This window comes from Trichoplusia ni, chromosome 19 (assembly GCF_003590095.1).
Source record: "Trichoplusia ni isolate ovarian cell line Hi5 chromosome 19, tn1, whole genome shotgun sequence".
NCBI lineage: Eukaryota > Metazoa > Arthropoda > Insecta > Lepidoptera > Noctuidae > Trichoplusia > Trichoplusia ni.
The window spans coordinates 4,516,748-4,524,925 of NC_039496.1; the positions used below are offsets into that span (position 1 = coordinate 4,516,748).

At 36.2% G+C, this 8,178-nt stretch overlaps 1 protein-coding gene across 1 annotated transcript in view; it reads left to right on the plus strand.

The window, feature by feature from the left end:
* The window catches only part of LOC113503609 (elongation factor-like GTPase 1), a 116,480-nt gene that overhangs the window by 76,761 nt on the left and 31,541 nt on the right, over window positions 1-8,178 (plus strand). The gene's annotated exons all lie outside the window — the stretch shown is intronic.

Genomic DNA, 8,178 nt, shown 5'->3' on the forward strand with positions numbered 1-8,178 from the left:
TAGTAGGTCTCGACCACGCAAGTTCTATTTGTTATCAAAGAACATTTCCATCAGCCTTCACCCGATAATGGCTGGATCGAATTTTGCGCGATCGCCACTTTTATTCAATGCTCATGCGTGAAGGTATGAAATCAAAAAGTAGAAATTTTCATTTGGGACTGTTTTAAACGGTAGATTATGTAAGGCTATTAAAATTCTAAAGTTAGCTAATTGTTTATGAACTATTCTGCTTCATTCGTGGTGCAGAATAATAAAACACATGGTATTGCCTGTGACAAAAATAAATTTCATATATTTAACCTGCAACCATGATTTCGTTTTACACGCGTGTGTAAATTTTGTCAGATATTTGAGGAACTGTCCCCAGTACCTGTACCATGCTTGCTTAAGAGAAGAATTAAAGCCATCAGAAATTGCTTTACATTATGGTTAGCGGAGATTCACTTCAAGACTCTCAGCAGTCTTGTAAGAGTTCATAGTGTAGGTCTTCAAACTGTCCCACGGCTGGATAGTTCGAAACGTGCGAAATAAAGGAATTTGTTCTAGTTCATTAGCTGCCACGTCACCTGACTTGGGCGATGCGGTTACCGACTGCCCGGATTTATAGTGGCTAGTGAAGCATTGTAATTAGCTATAAATATTTTCACGAATAGCTTAAATGTAATACGCGTATGTGCGTTGAAATGATGTGAGCGCCTCAAACTCTTTGTCATATTCTGGAATGTACGTTTTCAGGGCATGATATCATATTTAATATTTTCGAAATACTGTGATAATTATGAATTTGTATAAAAGAAGTGTACCTGACTGTTTGAGCTAGTAGCATCGGATTTAGTTTGCAACACTTCTCTCCTATCAAGAACAAAGCTTGAATGACGTAAGCGTTCTCTAGAGTTCGTACCTGTAAGTTATTGTTGTCATTATCAAGGAGCTGCCTGTAATCACGGTTTAATGATTATTTTTATACGTGCTACTCACTGCGAATTAGTCGTGGTGATTGACGTTAGATTGTTTGCGTAAAACTTATTTACTGATGTGAAAATAAACAAATACTGAACTTTCACATTGCGTAATACAAAGGTATCCATTAGAAACAGTTACGTAGTACTAATCTTAGAAAATTATTGATATTGACTAATGATTTTCACATACCATTTGAATTCATCTCGTTGCATATCTTTTGAAGTTACTCTATAAATCAACAAGTGATATCATTTCTCAAACATCAGCTTCCAATCCACCATTTAATAAAACGGACGCCTATACCAATCCGAGTTAAACGTTGCTTCCATTTGCATGCTAACGTTGATGCGGGGAAGGCGAGTGAAAATAATAATTGATTGTAGGCACGCTTATAATGCATCGCGGCCGGTGTGACAGGCGGCCAACCCGTGGGACCTCCTCGACCTATTAACACGAATTGAAAGAGCGACAACGGTGTAACAGAGTGACGTTGAATTACGTACTAATGACGGGCTTTGAACAGGTGTTGGACACTTTGCATAGACGCCTTGAATTGAGAAATTTAGTTCATAGTTCGCGTTAGCCTTAAGTTTCGTTCAGCTTCCTCTTAATTGGGAACTACTATTACCGAGGTTCATTGATGCTTACGCTTTGAAACAATCTGACTTACTTATTGAAATACTTGGTGTAACAGTTATAATTACTGTAGATAGTAATATACTCTATTGACTACTACTTTAATTTGGTTGAGGTCAACATGCCGAAGCCAATGTGCGCGGCGTGTCGCAGTGTATCCCCGCGCAGGACATTAGTGAAGCAGTACTGAGATTTACTAACTCTTGATCTTGAATTTGGGTGTCCCCGCAACACACGAATTAAATACAATATTTAGATAGCCTGTAGACGTTTTTTTTAATGATAAACTTGAGGGGTGAATGTAAAGTTATTAACACTCACTTTAATCAATCTGGTAAAACTGAGGTGCTGTCTCGTTGTCAACAAAAACAAAAGTCATCTTTTGATTTATGTTTATTATAATTATAATTAAAAACAGTCGTACTACGAGTATTATCTCAATAACATTCTCGGCAGTCTATTCACACTCGCATCATCGCGTCCAGTCATTATAACTCCAGCCAACCATTCACTTGAGATGGAAAAACTTTAGTTCCTGACTCTGGATGACGCTACAAAACGAAATAGATTCACGGGTGGTCGCCCCTAATGATTGCCGGCATAGGATGCGTACACTCGCCTTCGTAAATTAAGGGCTGTATAACAGACACGCCTGGTCGACGCTGTGGGCAATAAGTGTCGGCTTTGAGACCTCAATTTTGCACAGGCGCCTTAAATTCATACATTGTTGTGAATTTCCTGATCCCTTCTACTTTAGTATTTCTGTCGGTGATAAAATTACAGTTCCAATCTACATTAGTAAAGCTAAAGACATTAAGGTTAGATTACAACATGGTTATAAGTCTTTAATTGGTTAATTAAGGAAGTGCTTTAGTTGTTCGATAGTGAACTCTAACAGAAGTACCATTTTAGAATGTATTTCAGGTAGATAAAATGTCAGAATCGTGATTGTCCTTGTTTTGGGCACATGTGGAAAGCAATGCGGGTCAATGTTGTCTGTGCCCCCAATGGTTTATAAAACAATTGATTCTAAAGTGTATAGAAGCTGTAAGTAAAATAAATGCATGTGAAAATATAACAATAGGTTCTTCCATCTTATATAAATATTGTTATTACCGAGGTTTATGTGATATAACGACAGAATCAATGTTAGAATGCGGTTATGGATTCCATGCAAGGTGTTAGCGCTAGTCAAAGTCATTATTACGTATGTCGCATAAGTACGCATTCTCACTGTAATGACATATACTGCACAAAAACTTATATCATAGCAGTACCAGCATATATTAATGGCTGATGCTGTAAACAGTTATTGGAGCAACGAACCTATTACAAGGTTCAAGTTGCTTTAAAGATAAGTTTACATAACGTTTAAGTCGTTTTCTTAAATCACTTAGACAGGCAGTATCTGTCTTAATGTCCGAGACTTCCAGAACTGTTCATTGTTACGATATTTACGTTATGCCTTGCAATGCAGTCAAGTTTCACGACTCTGTTAGCCTATATCTGTAGCCGATGTTACTCACGAGCTAGCCATACGCTATTCAATTACTCCGTGCAATAAGACATGGGTAAGAATATGGTGAAGAGAAATTAAGGGCGTGTTCCACAAATATAATGATGTTCAACTATGATAATGCTGGCCATAATTAGAATTGTACGTTGCTATGTAACTAAGTTGTAAACAACAACGATTTTCTAGTAGTTTTCGTTTTCAGCCTGTTATTTCTCCAGTAGTAATGTTCGCAAATTGTTTGTGGAATATGAAACGTATTTTCTAACATTACATGAACTTCTGTGGAATGGTAGCTCGGTGTACCGGGATGGTTGCTTAGATTGATCGAATTTGAGTTTTATCTTCTTACAAACAGGGCTTGATTTTATTTTTATCTTTGAAGATCAGTAAAATTCCTGAGTCACGATAAATTGAAATGTCGCAGTTTAGTTCAAGGTAACTAGAGCTAACTGTGTATCGCCATAAATTTGAACTTAGAGACGCTAAAGAAAATGTAGGATATTTTTTGTAATTTTTCTTGCCGTTTTTTAAATTGTTACTTGAATATTGAATCATTTCTGAACTTCTTACTCGTTTTATGCCTCGGGGTTCAAAATTTCTTCAAAAAAGGTTTAAGCTACAATCGAATGTTACTATTTTCTATTCCTATCTTAATACTACAAATACCCAGAAGTATTTTTTCATTTCGTAAATAATAAGCTTGGTAATTTAAAACGTAAAACAGATTATTATAAACTGGAACCAAATTCAACTCAACCAGCCTTTCGTCTCCTGTGATAAAAAAATTATTCCACACTCTCTTTAAAAATAAAATAACAACTTTTAATACCTATAATACAGCTGTTCGTAGCCCCATATTATCATCTCGCACGCAGTTTTAACACCTGGAAATTACGCAAAAAAACGAACCTATTTAAAACATTCTAAACAGTTAACTCTACAAAGTAACCAACAGGTTTCACAGCAATTTCTGGACTGGACTCGGGCAGGACTGAAAGGGCCTTAAAACATTGGATTGTGGAAGCAAGACAGCGCTCGATAGTCTAAACCACTGCATCTCGCTTCCACAAATAGGGTTTTTCACAAACAAAATCTTTTTATGAAATTAAAAGTTTAAAAAATACAACTGGATGCAGTGGTTTAAAATCTCGTGTGACGTCACTTACCAGTACTTATTGGATTTTTCTAGTAAGTGATATTTTGAGCCCCACTACCAAACCTTCCTTCCTTCTACCAAACTTAAATGCTATTTATCTTCCTTACTTTTAATGATGTATTAAAATGAAATATACGTGTTCAATATTTTGAGAGGAGCTATGCTATAACTGCATAAGTGATTCGATCACAGGTTAAGCTATGCTTGACGCGGTTGGTCCGTAGATGGGTGACCATCTTTTTCATAACGAGTTCCTCCGTGTTTCGGAAGGCACGTTAAATTGTGGGTCCCGGCTGTTATTCCTACATCTTTGACAGTCGTTACAGGTAGTCAGAAGCTTGAAAAAGTCTGACAGCCAGTCTAACCAAGGGGTATCGTGTTGCCCAGGTAACTGGGTTGAGGAGGTCAGATAGGCAGTCGCTCCTTGTAAAACACTGGTACTTAGCTGAAACCGGTTGGACTGGTAGCCGACCCCAACATAGTTGGGAAAAGGCTAGGCCAATGATGATACGTGTTCAATATTTTTGGAAATCATTGTCGAACTATGCAGATATGAGACTTGTTAGAAGATCCATACAATTACATAATGTAAAAGTAATAATAGGCAGATGCTTATACTTAATTTAATGTTCGCCGGCATTTAATAAGAGCATTATACCTGACTTTCACTGCCCATTAACAGTAACTACACATTCACGATATGATGTAAACAATACTGACCAACGTCTACACATTTTCACTTAAACAAAAAGCTTAGTCGTGACCTTAACAATAGTTACAATCACATTTAGTTCGAGAAATTCGACAAGTCTTTTAAAATAATTTTTAAATTGATTCGAAGGTTTTATTCGGATTTTGAGTGTTAACATTATTTATTGGAAACATTTCGTGCTTTCTGGTGTTCATGTATTAGGTTTCTGTAACGACAGCCCGTTGAACACGAGTTAATATCGTAACGTTTTATCGACAGTAACGTAAAACGGTAATACACTTAATACTGTTAAGCTACGTACAAGTATGACTAATTAATATTTCTAGAGGTTGAAGCTTTCTATAATTATTTCTTGTAATCAATTCAATATCGCTTTAATATAAGTGAACAAGGAAAATTGTGATTAGCGACAAACCGATGCTGATTGTACTCAGTAGACCAGTCAAATGAACCTCAAACGGAAACAACTTTCAAACGTGCTGAAGTCACGTACTTTAACCAAACATGCCTTTACATAAAGCCTTGCTAAATCTACCTAAACATCATAATTGTATTGCAAAATTGTACACGCATACTAGGTTTTTTCTAATCACAACGCATACCTGCGTTACTGATGATTACCGCAAGTGTGCCTAAACAACCGCATTTCTTTATAATAACCTCTGAAATAATAGTTTCTTGTACAAACCGCACAATCTTGGCAAAAGGAAATTTCGCCGACAAGCGTTTATACGCTTTGTCTCTCAGATTTAAAACTGATATGCATAACTCGACTTGAAATATGTATTCGGAATAGTTTGCGTGACAAGAGCTCTCGCCGTCAGTAAGCGTATCTCATAGAAAGGGCTACGGCTATTCATCAGCGTTCTAACGATGCGATGTCATTTTAGAAACTTGAGAATGTAAAACTAATTGAATTAAATTGCCGTTTGTCATTTACATGGCGTTATTGGTCGAACTCAAGAAAGAAAGAGCTTTCAATTGAACGCATAGCTGTCAGTTGTTTTTTATGTATGTAAACCGATTACACCACGACTACGTGATCAATTTGCGCGGTTCTTATTCTAATTGAAAGAGAATACTGTAGACGTCTCCCGTTTCGTCTAAATTGCCTTTGCATTTTAATAGAGTAAAAACCCAGGAGTTTCTTGAACGTAGGGATTGAAAAAACTAGAATACAATTAAACATTTAAATGTATCTAGCCTTGACTGCAGCACTTGTATTCTTATCAAACTTCAAGATCTATCCTTAGACTATTCTAAGAAAACAAAAACGGTACATTCGTAGGTACCGTCGTTACAATCTGATTAACTTGTTTACAAGATTTGGTATAATGTTAACAACTGTATTTTTTAATAAAACGTACCCATCTGCGGGCTTTTGTAATGCTTTATTATTGTCGCTAAGAAATTGATTAGGGCCCTAACCTACGTTAAAAATGTTGCTCGTAAAAAACTCATCTATAGTGCGAATTAGTGGAATAAGGCGGACCTTTTCCCGAGCCATTTGTTACGTTATTATATCGTAATCTCTGATTAGTTACACTCTATGGTACAGGCCTATTCGGTGAGCCACCTCGTCTGTACTAGCCCAGCGGGATAACTGTACCTCCGATATTATTTGCGACTTTAGTCATTAGATAGGAAAGATATGAAGTTGTCAGATGGAATCTCACTCGTACAAGAAATTGTTAGCTAATTGTTCAAGCAATTGTGTCTACATTGTATTGTGAATTCATTTTTAGATGGTATAGCCTGAATATCTCTTCTACTTATATAAAGCTTAATAACAACCTTTAAACAAAATTGAAGGGTAATTTTAGTTAACACGTACGCTATTTCTCCAAGTATTCTTTCGCTTAAGATAAACTAAATCGTGACTAGATACTTTGACGCCGTAAAAAGCATGATTCTATCTTTATTAGCGAAATGTGTGTCGATTCACTTGACGATATACGTAATTCAAAGAAATATGAGTACGAGGTTCCGTTTTCTGTTAAAATGCAACTAATCTGTCATAGTCACGTTTTCGATTGCGAAAATGATAACAAAAGGACGATCAATATTTCGTTGATATAAAGTATACCGTTCTTAATGTTGTGTTGCAAGATTAAACTAGCAAACACCGCGGTTGCATGGAATGCTAATCTTTTTTCCCGACTGGTATCTAAATTAGATGTTTCATATTTAAAAAATGTCATATAATAGGTCCGGTGTTGTATGACGACTTGAGTAATGAGTTTATTTGTAGAATTACTCTCATAACTCTTGGTAACACGCGATAATGTCACAGATCATTAACTGATTGCTATAAGCACTTCAAGCGGCACCGACGCTTTTCACAAGCCTATGCAATAGGCACGTTCTTTCTGTCTTCCTGAAATATAATTACCTAAATATTTAGATTACAAGTTTTTCTTGTTTCGAATTCGCTGATTACGTGAGTTATGAATTTGAGAACATATTCTTTCTCATAAGGATAATATGCAAGTTTCATTGTGATTTAAATAAATTGTCACTTTTTTCTTGTAATAAACGACCGAGTTTTCACTTTTAAGTCTAATGCGCTATTGGAATACAAGTTAAGTAATCAGAATAAATATAGAGTTCCAACCCCTTATGATTATAGAAGTAATCAGAACTGGAATAGGTGGGCAATTAACTTTCAAAATAGGTCGAGGTATGCAATTATACTCTACATCTTAATCCGTCCTTTCATTGATACATTCTAGGAAGAAAACTCGTTCGAGTTTATAATTTTGCGAGTTGATGAGTACTCGGAATATGTGTATCGAGTACGGAACGGACCGGAGTATCCAAGTGCGTGCCCTTACGCTCGCAGCCGTAATTGTTCGTAAATTGATGTGTAATAATGATGAAAATCTCGCTATTGTACTTCGTACGTTGCATGTCATATATCTCGTATAAGATATCCGAACAAAAAACCGGTAAAGTGCGAGTCGAACTCGCGGATGGAGAGTTCTGTACAATCACAACAAGGGCGACCTTTAAACATTTCTTCGGTTCTGTTATTTAGTATTTGTTATTATAGAGGAGAATTTTTTTTTTAAAACGTTAACCTCGTGTCAATGAATACAGCCTGATGGCAGAAGGACAGACAACTTTTTATATTTATGTCAACGACGTCTTTCAACTCTTTGGAAACGGAACCGCGGTTTTTAATTATTTACGGTA